This window comes from Caretta caretta, chromosome 3 (assembly GCF_965140235.1).
Source record: "Caretta caretta isolate rCarCar2 chromosome 3, rCarCar1.hap1, whole genome shotgun sequence".
NCBI classification, from domain to species: domain Eukaryota; kingdom Metazoa; phylum Chordata; order Testudines; family Cheloniidae; genus Caretta; species Caretta caretta.
Genome location: NC_134208.1, coordinates 62,230,011 through 62,244,842, shown reverse-complemented (window position 1 = coordinate 62,244,842; position 14,832 = coordinate 62,230,011). Strand labels below are relative to the sequence as shown.

The 14,832-nt window shown below is 44.3% G+C and overlaps 1 protein-coding gene across 2 annotated transcripts in view; it reads left to right on the top strand.

Moving 5' to 3' along the window:
• The window catches only part of LOC125634441 (uncharacterized), a 56,291-nt gene extending 41,966 nt beyond the window's left edge, over positions 1 to 14,325 (top strand). For both annotated transcript variants that reach the window (XR_012667599.1, XR_012667600.1), the window contains one exon: positions 13,001 to 14,325. The gene's annotated coding sequence lies outside the window, so the exon portion shown is untranslated. The remainder of the gene's footprint in view (positions 1 to 13,000) is intronic.
• Positions 14,326 to 14,832: the final 507 nt, after the last annotated feature.

Sequence of the window (14,832 nt, the reverse complement as noted above, 5' to 3'; positions counted from 1 at the left end):
CCTCACCTCAGTCCCTGAAAAAATCATGGAGCAGGTCCTGAGGAATCCATTTTGAAGCACTTGGAGGAGAGGAAAGTGATCAGGAACAGTCAACATGGATTCACCAAGGGCAAGTCATGCCTGACCAACCTGATTGCCTTCTATGATGAGATAACTGGCTCTGTGGATATGGTGAAAGCGGTGGACGTGATATACCTTGACTTTAGCAAAGCTTTTGATATGGTCTCCCACAGTATTCTTGCCAGTAAGTTAAAGAAGTATGGATTGGATGAATGGACTGTAAGGTGGATAGAAAGCTGGCTAGATCATCAGGCTCAAGGGGTAGTGATCAACAGCTTGATGTCTAGTTGGAAGCTGGAATGAAGCGGAGTGCCCCAGGGGTCAGTTCTGGGACCAGTTTTGTTCAACATCTTCATTAATGATCTGGATAATGGGATGGATTGCACCCTCAGCAAGTTTGCGGATGACACTAAGCTGGGGGGGAGAGATAGATATGCTGTACAGTAGAGATAGGGTCCAGAGTGACCTGGACAAATTGGAGGATTGGGCCAAAAGAAATCTGATGAAGTTCAACAAGGACAAGTGCAGAGTATTGTGCTTATGACGGAAGAATCCCATGCACTGCTACAGGCTGGGGACCGACTGGCTAAGCGGCAGTTCTGTACAACAGGACCTGGGGATTACAGTGGACGAGAAGCTGGATATGAGTCAACAGTGTGCCCTTGTTGCCAACAAGACTAATGGCATATTGGGCTGCATTAGTAGGAGCCACTGCCAGCAGATGGAGGGAAGTGATTATTCCCCTCTATTCGGCACTGGTGAGGCCACATCTGGAGTATTCCATCCAATTTTGGGGCCCCTGCTACAGGAAGGATGTGGACAAATGGAGAGAGTCCAGCGGAGGGCAACAAAAATGATTAGGGGGCTGGGGCACATGACTTATGAGGAGAGGCTGAGGGAACTGGGTTATTTAGTCTGCAGAAGAGAAGAGTGGGGGGAGGGGATTTGATAGCAGCCTTCAACTACCTGAAGGTGGATTCTAAAGAGGATGGATCTAGACTGTTCTCAGTGGTAGCAGATGACAGAACAAGGAGCAATGGTTTCAAGTTGCAGTGGGGGAGGTCTAGGTTGAATATTAAGAAAAACTATTTCACTAGGAGGTTGGTGAAGCACTGGAATGGGTTACCTAGGGAGGTGGTGCAATCTCCATCCTTAGGGGTTTTTAAGGCCTGGCTTGACAAAGCCCTGGCTGGGATGATTTAGTTGGGGTTGGTCCTACTTTGAGCAGAGGGTTGGACTAGATGACCTCCTGAGGTCTCTCCTAATCTTCAGTGATTCTTTGTGGTCCGCTCATTTGATCCTATTAAATATCATTTTATTTCTAATGTAATGTAATTATGTATTTTGAAGAGCATTGTTTCATACTCTTTGTAAAACAAATGTTCACCCAAACGGATATAAAGATTTAAATTAAGAGAGTTATAGTTAGATGTTTGGCTGCATGTGTGTGTGTGGTCTCTGTGTGCCGTCCCAGCTCTGCGCAGTTAGCTGACCCAGCAGACTTCAATCGAACTGCCAATAACCATAAGATCCAATTAAGTCGCAAAGGCATTCAATCACATTTGTTGCTGATGAAGCATGGTGAAAGCACCTGGCAGACTCTATGCGGGTACCAAGAATTGTATGCCCATGACAATGGACAAAGCTCAGTCAGTGTCAGGCCTTTCCATTGTCCCCTAGGCTGGCCAAGGGCACTCCCTCTTGTATTATATTATACGCCAATACAAACAAGTTACGTATTGCTTCTCTCACACAGTTAGTTACTGCCTCCTGATGTGTCTAGTGACCACCCTCTGATGTGATAGTTACCACTCATTACCTTGTACATGCTGGTTCAATAAAGACATCTCTATCCATCACCTTGTCATCCTGCCTTATCTCTAAAAGGGTCAGTATATTTCTGTATCAACCTCGGAGAGTGTGTTTGTAGCATACTTGGTCTCAGGGTTGTGTTTGAGTTAGGAATATGTGTGTGTGTGTTTGCAATCTTAGCCCTGTTTTTGCCAGGTTCTGGAAGCTTGCAAGCCAACGTGTTTTATAGCAGGGCCTGCCTTCTGCTCGCAGTCTGACTTTTTGCTAACTTTGTTTTATATTAGCAAAGCGTGACCACTACTTTAGTTCAGGCCTCAGGCCGGGTTTCTGATACAAAGCCTTAAGTCTCAGGCTCTCTTTCTACTACAAGAATGTTGGCCTTCTTTACGTGTTTCTTTCTTTAAAGTGTTTTAAAAGTCAGTGTAGTCAAAGCTTGAATCATTTGCATGCAGAGCATAGTTGCTGTACAAAACTCACTGTGATTTCTTTCAAGGGTCATTTGATATTATTTATTGTTTGAACTGCTAACGGCTAGGTCACAAGACGAGGGCGGCATTATATTGGTGAGGTACAAGCACAGAGTAAAATGTGGTATCTGTCCCAAAGAACTTACATTCTGCTTTGGAAAAAATGCACCAAGTGAGTGTCATGAACAAAGGAAAGACTGGTGAGGGAGCATGAAGACAACAAAAAAGAAAAGGAGTACTTGTGGCACCTTAGAGACTAACAAATTTATTAGAGCATAAGCTTTCGTGAGCTACAGCTCACTTCATTGGATGCATACCATGAAGTGAGCTGTAGCTCACGAAAGCTTATGCGCTAATAAATTTGTTAGTCTTTAAGGTGCCACAAGTACTCCTTTTCTTTTTTACGGATACAGACTAATACAGCTGCTACTCTGAAACCTGAAGACAACAATAATCACTAGGTGACATAAGTTAGCCGGGTGCCCAGCATAGTGGTTCTTAATTGTTAGAAAACATTTTAAGTAAACAAGTAATATAAGCTGTCCCTGACTGCAGCTAAACCTAGCAATTGTTATTTGGATGATAGCTGATAGATGTCACAGCAGAAGTGGGCCTTGAGGAGAGGTTTGAAAAAGAAGGTTCACATCAGATCTTTTATTAAAGGGTATTTTTTCCTCTAAATTTGTGGGAGTTCCCAGAGCTGGATCTGTAATAATTATTGTTTCTGATGAAGTACAGAACTCCATCACGTGGGGAGCTGAACAAAATGCTAACTTGAAAGATTTCTAGTACGCTGTACAATACAAAAAGAAACAACAAAAAGCACACTGTGCCAGAAGTTGCCTGGAATGTCGTCTTGATAGCGTCTTAATGTTAATTTACCAGCCTGTTTGCGTATTCCTCCTGGGGATGTGCTGGGAGCATTGGACCATGCCGAACTCTGGCAATCCTCAGACAGCAGAATGGCCCCTACGGGGTCAGTGCTGCCAGCAGGGGTGAAAGTGGGCCAGTACAGCGTACCAGAAGAAGTGGCTGCCGGTACCGGCCTGTATGCAGTCGACATTAAAGCTGTACAGGATAAAATTACACTGTTATGAAGGGATCATATGTAGGGGTGAGAAGGTAGTTGAGTCAAATCCTCTAATCCTATTAAATAGGATCCTGCACTTAGGACGGAAGAATCCAATGCACCGCTACAGACTAGGGGCCGAATGGCTAGGCAGCAGTTCTGCGGAAAAGGACCTAGGGGTGACAGTGGATGAGAAGCTGGATATGAGTCAGCAGTGTGCCCTTGTTGCCAAGAAGGCCAATGGCATTTTGGGATGTATAAGTAGGGGCATAGCGAGCAGATCAAGGGACGTGATCGTTCCCCTCTATTCGACATCGGTGAGGCCTCATCTGGAGTACTGTGTCCAGTTTTGGGCCCCACACTACAAGAAGGATGTGGATAAATTGGAGAGAGTCCAGCGAAGGGCAACAAAAATGATTAGGGGTCTAGAACACATGACTTATGAGGAGAGGCTGAGGGAGCTGGGATTGTTTAGTCTGCAGAAGAGAAGAATGAGGGGGGATTTGATAGCTGCTTTCAACTACCTGAAAGGGGGTTCCAAAGAGGATGGCTCTAGACTGTTCTCAATGGTAGCAGATGACAGAACGAGGAGTAATGGTCTCAAGTTGCAGTGGGGGAGGTTTAGATTGGATATTAGGAAAAACTTTTTCACTATGAGGGTGGTGAAACACTGGAATGCGTTACCTAGGGAGGTGGTAGAATCTCCTTCCTTAGAGGTTTTTAAGGTCAGGCTTGACAAAGCCCTGGCTGGGATGATTTAACTGGGAATTGGTCCTGCTTTGAGCAGGGGGTTGGACTAGATGACCTTCTGGGGTCCCTTCCAACCCTGATATTCTATGATTCTATGAAATCATTAGCTTTTCTACCAAGATTGCAAATTTTGGTTAGAGATGGACCGAACAGCTTGCTTTGTTTGCAACAGGGTTAGTTGTGTTCTGGTTTTATTTTGGGTTTTGGGCCTAAATGAATATACCTCTTAATTATTGAAGTGTGGGAGTAGGTTCTAAGTGGCATTTTCTTCACACCTCCCAAGGGCAAAACCAGGAATAGTCTCTTCCAGCAGGAGAGGTTCATGAACCATAGAATCATAGAATATCAGGGTTGGAAGGGACCCCAGAAGGTCATCTAGTCCAACCCCCTGCTCAAAGCAGGACCAATTCCCAGTTAAATCATCCCAGCCAGAGCTTTGTCAAGCCTGACCTTAAAAACCTCTAAGGAAGGAGATTCTACCACCTCCCTAGGTAACGCATTCCAATGTTTCACCACCCTCTTAGTGAAAAAGTTTTTCCTAATATCCAATCTAAACCTCCCCCACTGCAACTTGAGACCATTACTCCTCGTTCTGTCATCTGCTACCATTGAGAACAGTCTCTTTGGAACCCCCTTTCAGGTAGTTGAAAGCAGCTATCAAATCCCCCCTCATTCTTCTCTTCTGCAGGCTAAACAATCCCAGCTCCCTCAGCCTCTCCTCATAACTCATGTGTTCCAGACCCCTAATCATTTTTGTTGCCCTTCGCTGGACTCTCTCCAATTTATCCACATCCTTCTTGTAGTGTGGGGCCCAAAACTGGACACAGTACTCCAGATGAGGCCTCACCAATGTCGAATAGAGGGGAACGATCACGTCCCTCGATCTGCTCGCTATGCCCCTACTTATACATCCCAAAATGCCATTGGCCTTCTTGGCAACAAGGGCACACTGCTGACTCATATCCAGCTTCTCGTCCACTGTCACCCCTAGGTCCTTTTCCGCAGAACTGCTGCCTAGCCATTCGGTCCCTAGTCTGTAGCTGTGCATTGGGTTCTTCCGTCCTAAGTGCAGGACCCTGCACTTATCCTTATTGAACGTCATCAGATTTCTTTTGGCCCAATCCTCCAATTTGTCTAGGTCCTTCTGTATCCTATCCCTCCCCTCCAGCGTATCTACCACTCCTCCCAGTTTAGTATCATCCGCAAATTTGCTGAGAGTGCAATCCACACCATCCTCCAGATCATTTATGAAGATATTGAACAAAACCGGCCCCAGGACCGACCCTTGGGGCACTCCACTTTATACCGGCTGCCAACTAGACATGGAGCCATTGATCACTACCCGTTGAGCCCAACAATCTAGCCAGCTTTCTACCCACCTTATAGTGCATTCATCCAGCCCATACTTCCTTAACTTGCTGACAAGAATACTGTGGGAGACCGTGTCAAAAGCTTTGCTAAAGTCAAGAAACAATACATCCACTGCTTTCCCTTCATCCACAGAACCAGTAATCTCATCATAAAAGGCGATTAGATTAGTCAGGCATGACCTTCCCTTGGTGAATCCATGCTGGCTGTTCCTGATCACTTTCCTCTCATGCAAGTGCTTCAGGATTGATTCTTTGAGGACCTGCTCCATGATTTTTCCAGGGACTGAGGTGAGGCTGACTGGCCTGTAGTTCCCAGGATCCTCCTTCTTCCCTTTTTTAAAGATTGGCACTACATTAGCCTTTTTCCAGTCATCCGGGACTTCCCCGGTTCGCCACGAGTTTTCAAAGATAGTGGCCAATGGCTCTGCAATCACAGCCGCCAATTCCTTCAGCACTCTCGGATGCAACTCGTCCGGCCCCATGGACTTGTGCACGTCCAACTTTTCTAAATAGTCCCTAACTACCTCTATCTCCACAGAGGGCTGGCCATCTCTTCCCCATTTTGTGATGCCCAGCGCAGCAGTCTGGGAGCTGACCTTGTTAGTGAAAACAGAGGCAAAAAAAGCATTGAGTACATTAGCTTTTTCCACATCCTCTGTCACTAGGTTGCCTCCCTCATTCAGTAAGGGGCCCACACTTTCCTTGGCTTTCTTCTTGTTGCCAACATACCTGAAGAAACCCTTCTTGTTACTCTTGACATCTCTGGCTAGCTGCAGCTCCAGGTGCGATTTGGCCCTCCTGATATCATTCCTACATGCCCGAGCAATATTTTTATACTCTTCCCTGGTCATATGTCCAACCTTACACTTCTTGTAAGCTTCTTTTTTATGTTTAAGATCCGCTAGGATTTCACCATTAAGCCAAGCTGGTCGCCTGCCATATTTACTATTCTTTCGACTCATCGAGATGGTTTGTCCCTGTAACCTCAACAGGGATTCCTTGAAATACAGCCAGCTCTCCTGGACTCCTTTCCCCTTCAAGTTAGTCCCCCAGGGGATCCTGGCCATCCGTTCCCTGAGGGAGTCGAAGTCTGCTTTTCTGAAGTCCAGGGTCCGTATCCTGCTGCTTACCTTTCTTTCCTGCGTCAGGATCCTGAACTCAACCAACTCATGGTCACTGCCTCCCAGATTCCCATCCACTTTTGCTTCCCCCACTAATTCTACCCGAAGGTTTCTTTCACATCCATTCACCCCATTCACATGGGCGGAGGAGGCCATGGAATCCTTTTTCCCACTGTGCCCCAGTGGGACTTGGGAGGAGAGGCTGAATCTACTATTTCCACTCTGTTTAGTCTGCAGGTGTGAGGGATTGTTTTCACTATTCATGTTGCTAGCATCATTTATTCTGTACACCAGATGTGATTAATAATCCTCAACCTCAAGCTAGCCATGGGATCCGTTTGGATTTAATCGTCAAAATTCAATCCCCTTAAAATTGGGGTCATTCAGAATTTTAGGGCCAGTTTTGTCCCACCTCTATGTATGATGGTGTTGCATTTTTAATATATTGGGCACCTGCCCAATAGAAAATAGACAGATGACAAACCCATTTCACATATTTCAGAGTAGCAGCCGTGTTAGTCTGTATCCGCAAAAAGAAAAGGAGTACTTGTGGCACCTTAGAGACTAACAAATTTATTTGAGCATAAGCTTTCGTGAGCTACAGCATCTGATGAAGTGAGCTGTAGCTCACAAAAGCTTATGTTCAGATAAATTAGTTAGTCTCTAAGGTGCCACAAGTACTCCTTTTCATTTCACGTAGTCCATCAATCAGCCATCAGTCACTTCTAATCCAAGCTGCATTTGAATCAGTTACCTAGGTATGGAAAGCTCCATAACCTATTACTAATTCCGTGAGCCAAGCGGTAGCATCTCTTTCACCCTCCTTCTCCTTAGCTTTGAGATGAGCTGAATTAACACAATCTATTGACAGGAAGTGCAGAATTTGGCAGAGTGCTTAATGCTGCAGCAGGAGAGGCAGATTAATAGCTGTAGGGAGTACAGCACACCACTGAAAATAGTTCTAGACAGCTTTCAGATGTGTGTTAACGTTCTATGTGCATAGTCCAAAAATTTAGTGCACATTTAAGAAAAAATCTCACTTCACATCCATGCACCACTGAGTTTTTATGATGTATTATATTAGTACTAAATATTATACATATTATCACCCCTAATAGTTTCTTCATAAGTGAAAACAGCACAATTCTTCTTCCCTTTGCCCCTGCTTGAATATAAGAGCTCAAGTTGTGAAAAGACAGTTATATAAATGGTTAACTCTTTAGCCCTTTTTCTATTTACTCTTGCAGTACTTGCTAGTGAGCTTCAGTTTTCTGAGAATCATTCAACTTGAGTCTTAGCACCAAATGCGTAACAGAAGCACTTAGGGATAAGCAATATTTATTACATCTAGAATTTCTTTCTTTACAGTCCTCAATTCACACTTCAGCAACAATATTCAAGATGTTTCTAACTCCGAAATGTCAGAGTTTTGTTTTCTTACAGGCAAGAAAATGATTTTTATCAGTTTTGAGGAGCATTGTCCTCTCATGGGGATCCGCTTCTTCATCAGCATTGGAACTACAGGGCTTTTACATCTTTTCCAAGTCTGAGGTTGAGTAAGAGATTCTTATATCTTTTTTTTCCCTTTTTCAATGCAGCTTGCCTTGGCATGCCTATAGCACTGCAGTCAAGTGTCTCCCCATTGTTCTGCCTTCATACCCAGAGGCAGATGCTCTGAGTTCTCCACAGATTCTTTTCCTTTTCAGGGAAACTGCTAGCTTCCTCTGTCCCACCAGCATGACCCTATCTGGAAGAGGCTCTGTCGTCACTAGAGCATGTGCACAGGGCAAGACCAGGGGTAGATCAACACGAGCAACAGTTGGAACATGCCAATCAGCATCATCAAAAGACACTGCTTCTGTGCTTAACTCCCTGCTCTGGAAGCCCCATCCCCCTCCTGAGATTGCTGCAATAACATCTGTGGGCTGCACTTCCTGACTTAGTGCCAGCTTAATAGCCAAGGTCCCACAATTGTCTCCTTGATTTTTTTTCTCCAGCACCAAAACAACTCAAATTAGTTTGATGGGGAAGAAATATGACTTGAGTAGGACAACGCAGACTGCAAAGCAGTGGGTTTATGGTGCCCTCTGTATTCTTGGTAGGGACTTACCAATCATGCTGTTTCCCTACCACACTCCCTGTAGAGAGATGTTTATGAAAGATTGTTATTTAGAGACGCTCCCTCATAAGGGACAGTGTTCTAAGTGAGGGAATTTGGAGGTAGGACCTGGAGGCAGAGGTTGGGAACACCACACGGCTGTGTGCAGCAGTTCACCTCAGAAGCTATCCAGTTTGTTTTATTAAAGTTTTATTCCTTTCTCATTCACTGGTTTATTATTTAATGACCCCAAGATGGCTACATGCTGTCAGAAGTGCTGAATGAGAAGAAAACTACAGTCATTTTGAAGATAACACCTGTGTTTGCAACTGAAAGCAGAGTCAAAGAGAGGCACCAGAGAAGCACATGGAGTACCAGGCACAGATACTTGTGCTTGTATTTGGTGAGCAGAATAGAAGTTTGACTAGCTTAAGAAGGGTGGGGGGGGCGGGGGGAGACAAAAAAAGGATGTGTTGCAACCTACATCCAGGCAATGTTGAAGAGAACTGGGAAAAAAATAGACAGAGATTTGAATTGTATTTAGTAGCCACAGGGGCAGAGGAGAAAAATGAGGAAGTGAAATCATCAATCTTTTAGCATGTTATCGGGGAGGAAACATTGGATATCTATAACAACTTTAAGTTTGAAGAAGGTGAAAACATGAAATTAAGTAAAATACTGACTGAATCTGAGCAACATTGAACGTCAAAAAGGAATGAAACCTTCGAGAGAGACAAATTTTTTACATGCAGTAGAGCAATATGAGCATATTGCATAGAGCAATATGTTACAGAATTAAGGAAACTTAGTACAACCTGTGACTTTGGTGAGTTGACAGGATCTCTGGTCAGAGATAGAATCATTTGTGGCATTAAAGACAATGTGTTAAGAGAGAGACTGCTCCATGAAGGAGACTTAACTTTAGAAAAAGATCTCCAAATATGCAGGGCAGCAGAAACTGTGAAAGCACAAGCCAAAGAGCTGAATTCACCAGAAGGGGTTATCTATGTACAAAGTACGAAAGAATACAGCCAGAATAGGTCAAATCAAAGAGTGGAGCCACCCATTGGCGTGTGCATGGGGTATGCCGGGTGTGCCCAAGCCCCCCCCCCAAAAAAAAGGGCGGCTGGACTGCTGGAGATGGGGGAGTGGGGGAGTCCGGGATAGGGGAGGCCCCAGCCCGGCCTCTCTTCTCCACTCCTGCTCTCCCCTGCGGGGGCAGAAGCTTGGTGGTGCTGCACGCCCTGAACTCTGTCCTGCTTCTCCGCAGCAGTTGGCAGCCAAGCTCCCGCCTCTTCCCCCAGCGTGCTGCGGTACTCACCCCTCCTCCTCTCACTCTCTCTCCCTGCCTCCGATCAGCTGTGGGCTGGGGAGAGAGAGGAGGAAATGGAGAAGAGGTGGAGGCAGTGCCTTGGGAAAGGGGGTGGAATTGGGGTATACCCCCTCCAGCCCCCTGCTGTGAACAGCTCAGGGCAGGGGGCTGGGAGCACCCCCATGACCCCAGCCCACCTCCTCAGCCATGACCCCTGCACCCTCCTCGCACACCCTGCCCTCACTCCTACACCCCCCTCACATACCCCAGCCTTCTGCCCTGACTCCTGCAGCCCCCCCCCACATCCCCACCCCAACCCTGAGCACCAAACAGGGAGCTCCTGTGCCCTCCCGCCCACATATCCACCTGCACCCCTCGCACCAAATGGGAGCTGCCCCAGGTAAGCGCTCCACACCCCAATTTCCTGAGTGCCCTCCCTTATTCTAGCTCCTGGCCAGCCCCTGCACCCCAGTCCCCAGCCTGCTCCTGCACCCTAACTCCCTCCCAGACCCTGCATCCCCAGCTCTGTACTCAGTGCACCCCGACCCTCAGCTCGGTGCGGAGAGAGACAAAGAGAATGGGCTAGAACCAGGGAGAAGGCAGGTACCCACTCTATGTTGGCAGGAGTGTGTGTGGGGGGATCCTGTTTACTCCCTCCGCAGCCCTGCTGCACTTGCAGTTTACCCCCAGCCCCTCCCTTGCTCCAGGGACCAACGCTAGCTCCCACCCCGCTGTGCTTTTGGCCCCAGCCCCTGCCTTGCTCCAGTTAGCAGGGACTAATCCTCCCCCCATGCCCCACTGTGCTCCTCTTGCCCCGGTGCCTGCCTCACTCCAGCTGGTGACCAATCCCCCACATGCCCCGCTGTGCTCTTGCCCCTGGCCCTTGCCTCACTCCAGCTGGGGACCAATCCTGCCCCCCGTCCCCACCATGCCCAGCTGTTAGGGTGGATAAAAATCAATGACTTTAAAAAAAATGAAAAATATTGGATTTATTTAAATTGATTTTTGAGGAAAAAACATATCTAAAGATAGTTTTAATTAAATACATTATATCTCATCATGGAATAGGGATTATAAATTCTAATTCTATAATGTGAGACAATATATTAATGTAATGTTTAAGAAAAGTTTTGTAAATGAGTTCTAATAGTTCATGGATTAGGGACCCAATCTTATGGGGTTCCACAGGTTTCTGTATAGATTATTTAGGTTAATCTTTCTATCTATCCAATGGGACTCAGTGCTCAGTCTAGAAGATATAACTGCAAAACTAAGCATTTCTGATGGTATTATGTTGTATTATGCAATAAGCGCCGAATTGCATAGTATAGATGTTGTCAGAAATGTACAGAAAGCCCACATTCACTCGCAGCATGCGTCCCCACTACTGTGGCGCCGCATTACCATTGGTTCTCCCCTCCCCCTCCGACTACTATTCTAGAAAATTCTTTGACCTACATAAGCGGCCGCGTCAGGCATTCCCAGCACAGTGTCTACAGTGTTTGTAATCTTTGTTGCGTGTACTCTACTGAAGTAGCATAACAAGCCTGTGGCTTTGTTTTAATTCAATCATATGATACCCCCTTTTAATTTTAAAATATGGTTCGGTTCATTGTTAATATAAGAAAAGGAGCAGACAAACTGAATTATAATGAATGTGCTGATAGTAGTGCAAATACCTCGGACTCCTCAATTAAGAACGTACATGAAGATAATGCCGCCACCAGTTCCAGTGCGTGCAATAAACTGAGTAATGACCAACAGAAACAGACTTTGTCTCTTAGTTCAGGTCAGTGTAGTTCCTATTCAAAGCCATCAAACGTTGCATCTGATGACTGAGTCCGTGATATTCCAAAAAATAGATTAGAACGCCAGTCTCGATTATCTAGAGGTCCTTATCAGCGTGGATTGAGTATGTTTCCTAGAAGTAAAATAGGGAATAAACAAAGAAGTTTTCAGTCCAATTGGTATGAAAAGTATAGGTGGTTAGAATGTAGCCCATCAAAGGATGCAGCATTTTGCTTTTACTGCTGTTTTGTCTCCTCTAATGGTGCAGCAAACAAGGGTCACACCGATCCAGCATTTATTGATAAGGGATTCAGAAACTGCCATAGGGCTAACAAATGTTTTAAAAACCACCAACTGCCAAAATCTCATGTGTTGAGCTGTTCTTCATGGTCAAGTTTTAATGAAGGGAAACCTATTGATGTATTGTTGGATGAGGGCAAGCAGGCTTATCTGTCTAAATAAGAAGAACAACGGTGCCATAACTGAAGTGTAATGGTGCGACTGATGGACATTGTTCTGTGTTTGGCGAAAGGTGGTAGACCATTCAGGAGTCACAATGAAAAAGCTGACAGTTTTGAGAGAGGTTTATTTCTAAATCATGTCAATATGCTCCAAAAATATGATCCCGTAATGGCAAAACATGTGCAACAATCTCCTTGAAATGCTACCTATCTGAGTAATCGCATCCAAAATGATTTAAATGTAGCCTTGCACAAGCTTGTGCAACAAAAGATTGTGTCTGTACTAAATGGAAAAATGGTCTCAATAATTGCCGACGACACTACTGACTGTGGATACCATGAACAGATGTACATTGTGGTGCGGTATTTTGACAATGAAAAACATAGTCCAGTTGAACATTTTGTGTCTGTTCCGAGACTATTAACAGTTGATGCTCAGTCTATTTTTGACCAGTTAAATGACGTCCTTGGCATTCTTAATATTGACTGGTCATCAGTGATGTCTGTCTGTTTTGATGGCGCATCTACTATGTCTGGATGTACTGTGGGAGTTCACATGAAATGTAAAGAAAGAAACAGTGAAATATTCTATGTACACTGCTATGCGCATTGTTTGAACCTTGTCTTAGAAGATGCATGCACTGCAAGTAAACAAAATAGAACTGTCTTTGATTTTTTTTCTTGTTATTCAGACTCTTTATGCCTTCATGGAGGGGAGTCCTGTGCGACATGCAGTAATGGAGAAGTTTTCACAAGAAGTAGAATCCCAGTTGAAGACTTTGAAACACAAGATGGGCATGCAGAGCGGAAGAATGGCTGCTGTAAAACAAAACTACTCCATCATTATACAAGCTTTATAAGAGATTATCAAAACAACTCACCTTGCTGACGCTAAAATAAAAGCCAAGGGTCTTATCCATGAACTAAATTCATTCAACTTCATCTTTACCCTTCACATGATGCACCCCATTCTCCAGATGGTGGTAAAAGTGAGTAAGACTCTTCAAGCTCCAGATCTCAGCTCACTTACTGCAATGACAGGGGTGAAAAGCTTGTGTAACTCTTTAGCTGCGACAAGAAGTGGCCCAGAATATTTTCAATCTATTTTCAATGACAGTGTGAAAATGTGTGTAGAGAATGATATATCGATTCCTCCAGTTAAGAAGAGAAAAATGTCCACTCATACTGATGACGCGTTTGAATCCCAGCATCACTTTGATACAAAAGAGGAGCAGGAGAGAATAACATCATTTTATCCACTCCTAGATTCAATGATTACTGGCATTGACCAGCAATTTGAACAGGAGACTTGTAAAATTGTGACTGCAATGGGAAAACTGCTGACCTTAGACATTGGCAGGGACGATATGAGAATCATTGCCAACAAATTTAAAGTGTCCTTGGATGAGTTGGAAGCTGAAGTCGGATTGCTTTGGGGTTATGACGGATCTGTTCCTAAAGGTAGCACTACGAACACCACCAGAGAGTGGCTTGATTGGCTAAAGGAATTGGATCGGTCTTCCATGTTCCAGGCCTTTTACAAATCTATTCAATGCTTTGCAGTCTTATCTGTTACAAGCTGTTCATGTGAAAGAACCTTTTCAAAACTAGCACATGTAAAAACCAAACTAAGAAGTACAATGTCCCAACAGCTCCTCGACTCACTCATGATTTTGTACATTGAACAAGAATTGGCTTTGTCAGTTAATTACAATGATGTGATTGAGGAATTTAAGTCCATAACACCTGGTGAGTGACGTCTCATTCTCTAGGACAGGAAGATGAAGAAACCTTTATCAGTTTTGGTCAATTTGGGTTAGCTTATTATCTGGTTAAAGATACAGTCAATTTTCATTATCTTTATCTTTGTATATGCCTGGTTGTCACTACAGCAAAAATTTGGTATTTTGTGTCTCATTTTTTAAGTTTGTATTTTTTAAGTAAAGTTTAGTTGTTAATTTAAAAAACATTAAGTTTAGTTAAGTTTTAGTTTCTTTAGTTTATTTGATGAATAAAAATAAAGTCCTTTATGATTGAGTATTCAATAAATGTTCGCCTTTAAAAAATAAATAAAATTCCCTGGGTGCACACCCTAATGAAATGTGTTGCGCATGCCTATGGAGCTACTCGCTATAAAAATAACTGCGAGGGGGATGACTGGGTACAGGCGGTCATGTGGAAGATGTGGATCTCAACATGGCCCCAAACAATGTGTTGCCTTTGAGAAATGCTGTCATAAATATGGGGAAAATAATCATTTTGCAAAATGCTGCAGATCCCAAATGCAGAAAAATCAGTCAGAGGGATCTATGAGTAATCCCAGAAAATTCCAATCCATTGACAGTTCAAGTGGATTCTGGCATTTCCCGTCTGATCCTTTATCATCAATGTGCAAAGAAGAAAGTGTCAAGGAACAAGAGAACAACTCAGACGCTAATGGAAGACTAATACTGAGAAGATCAGAGTAGGACATTAAATGTCCTGAAAGACTCGTAAAGACTTGCTTAGCTGCCAGGAGAAGGGG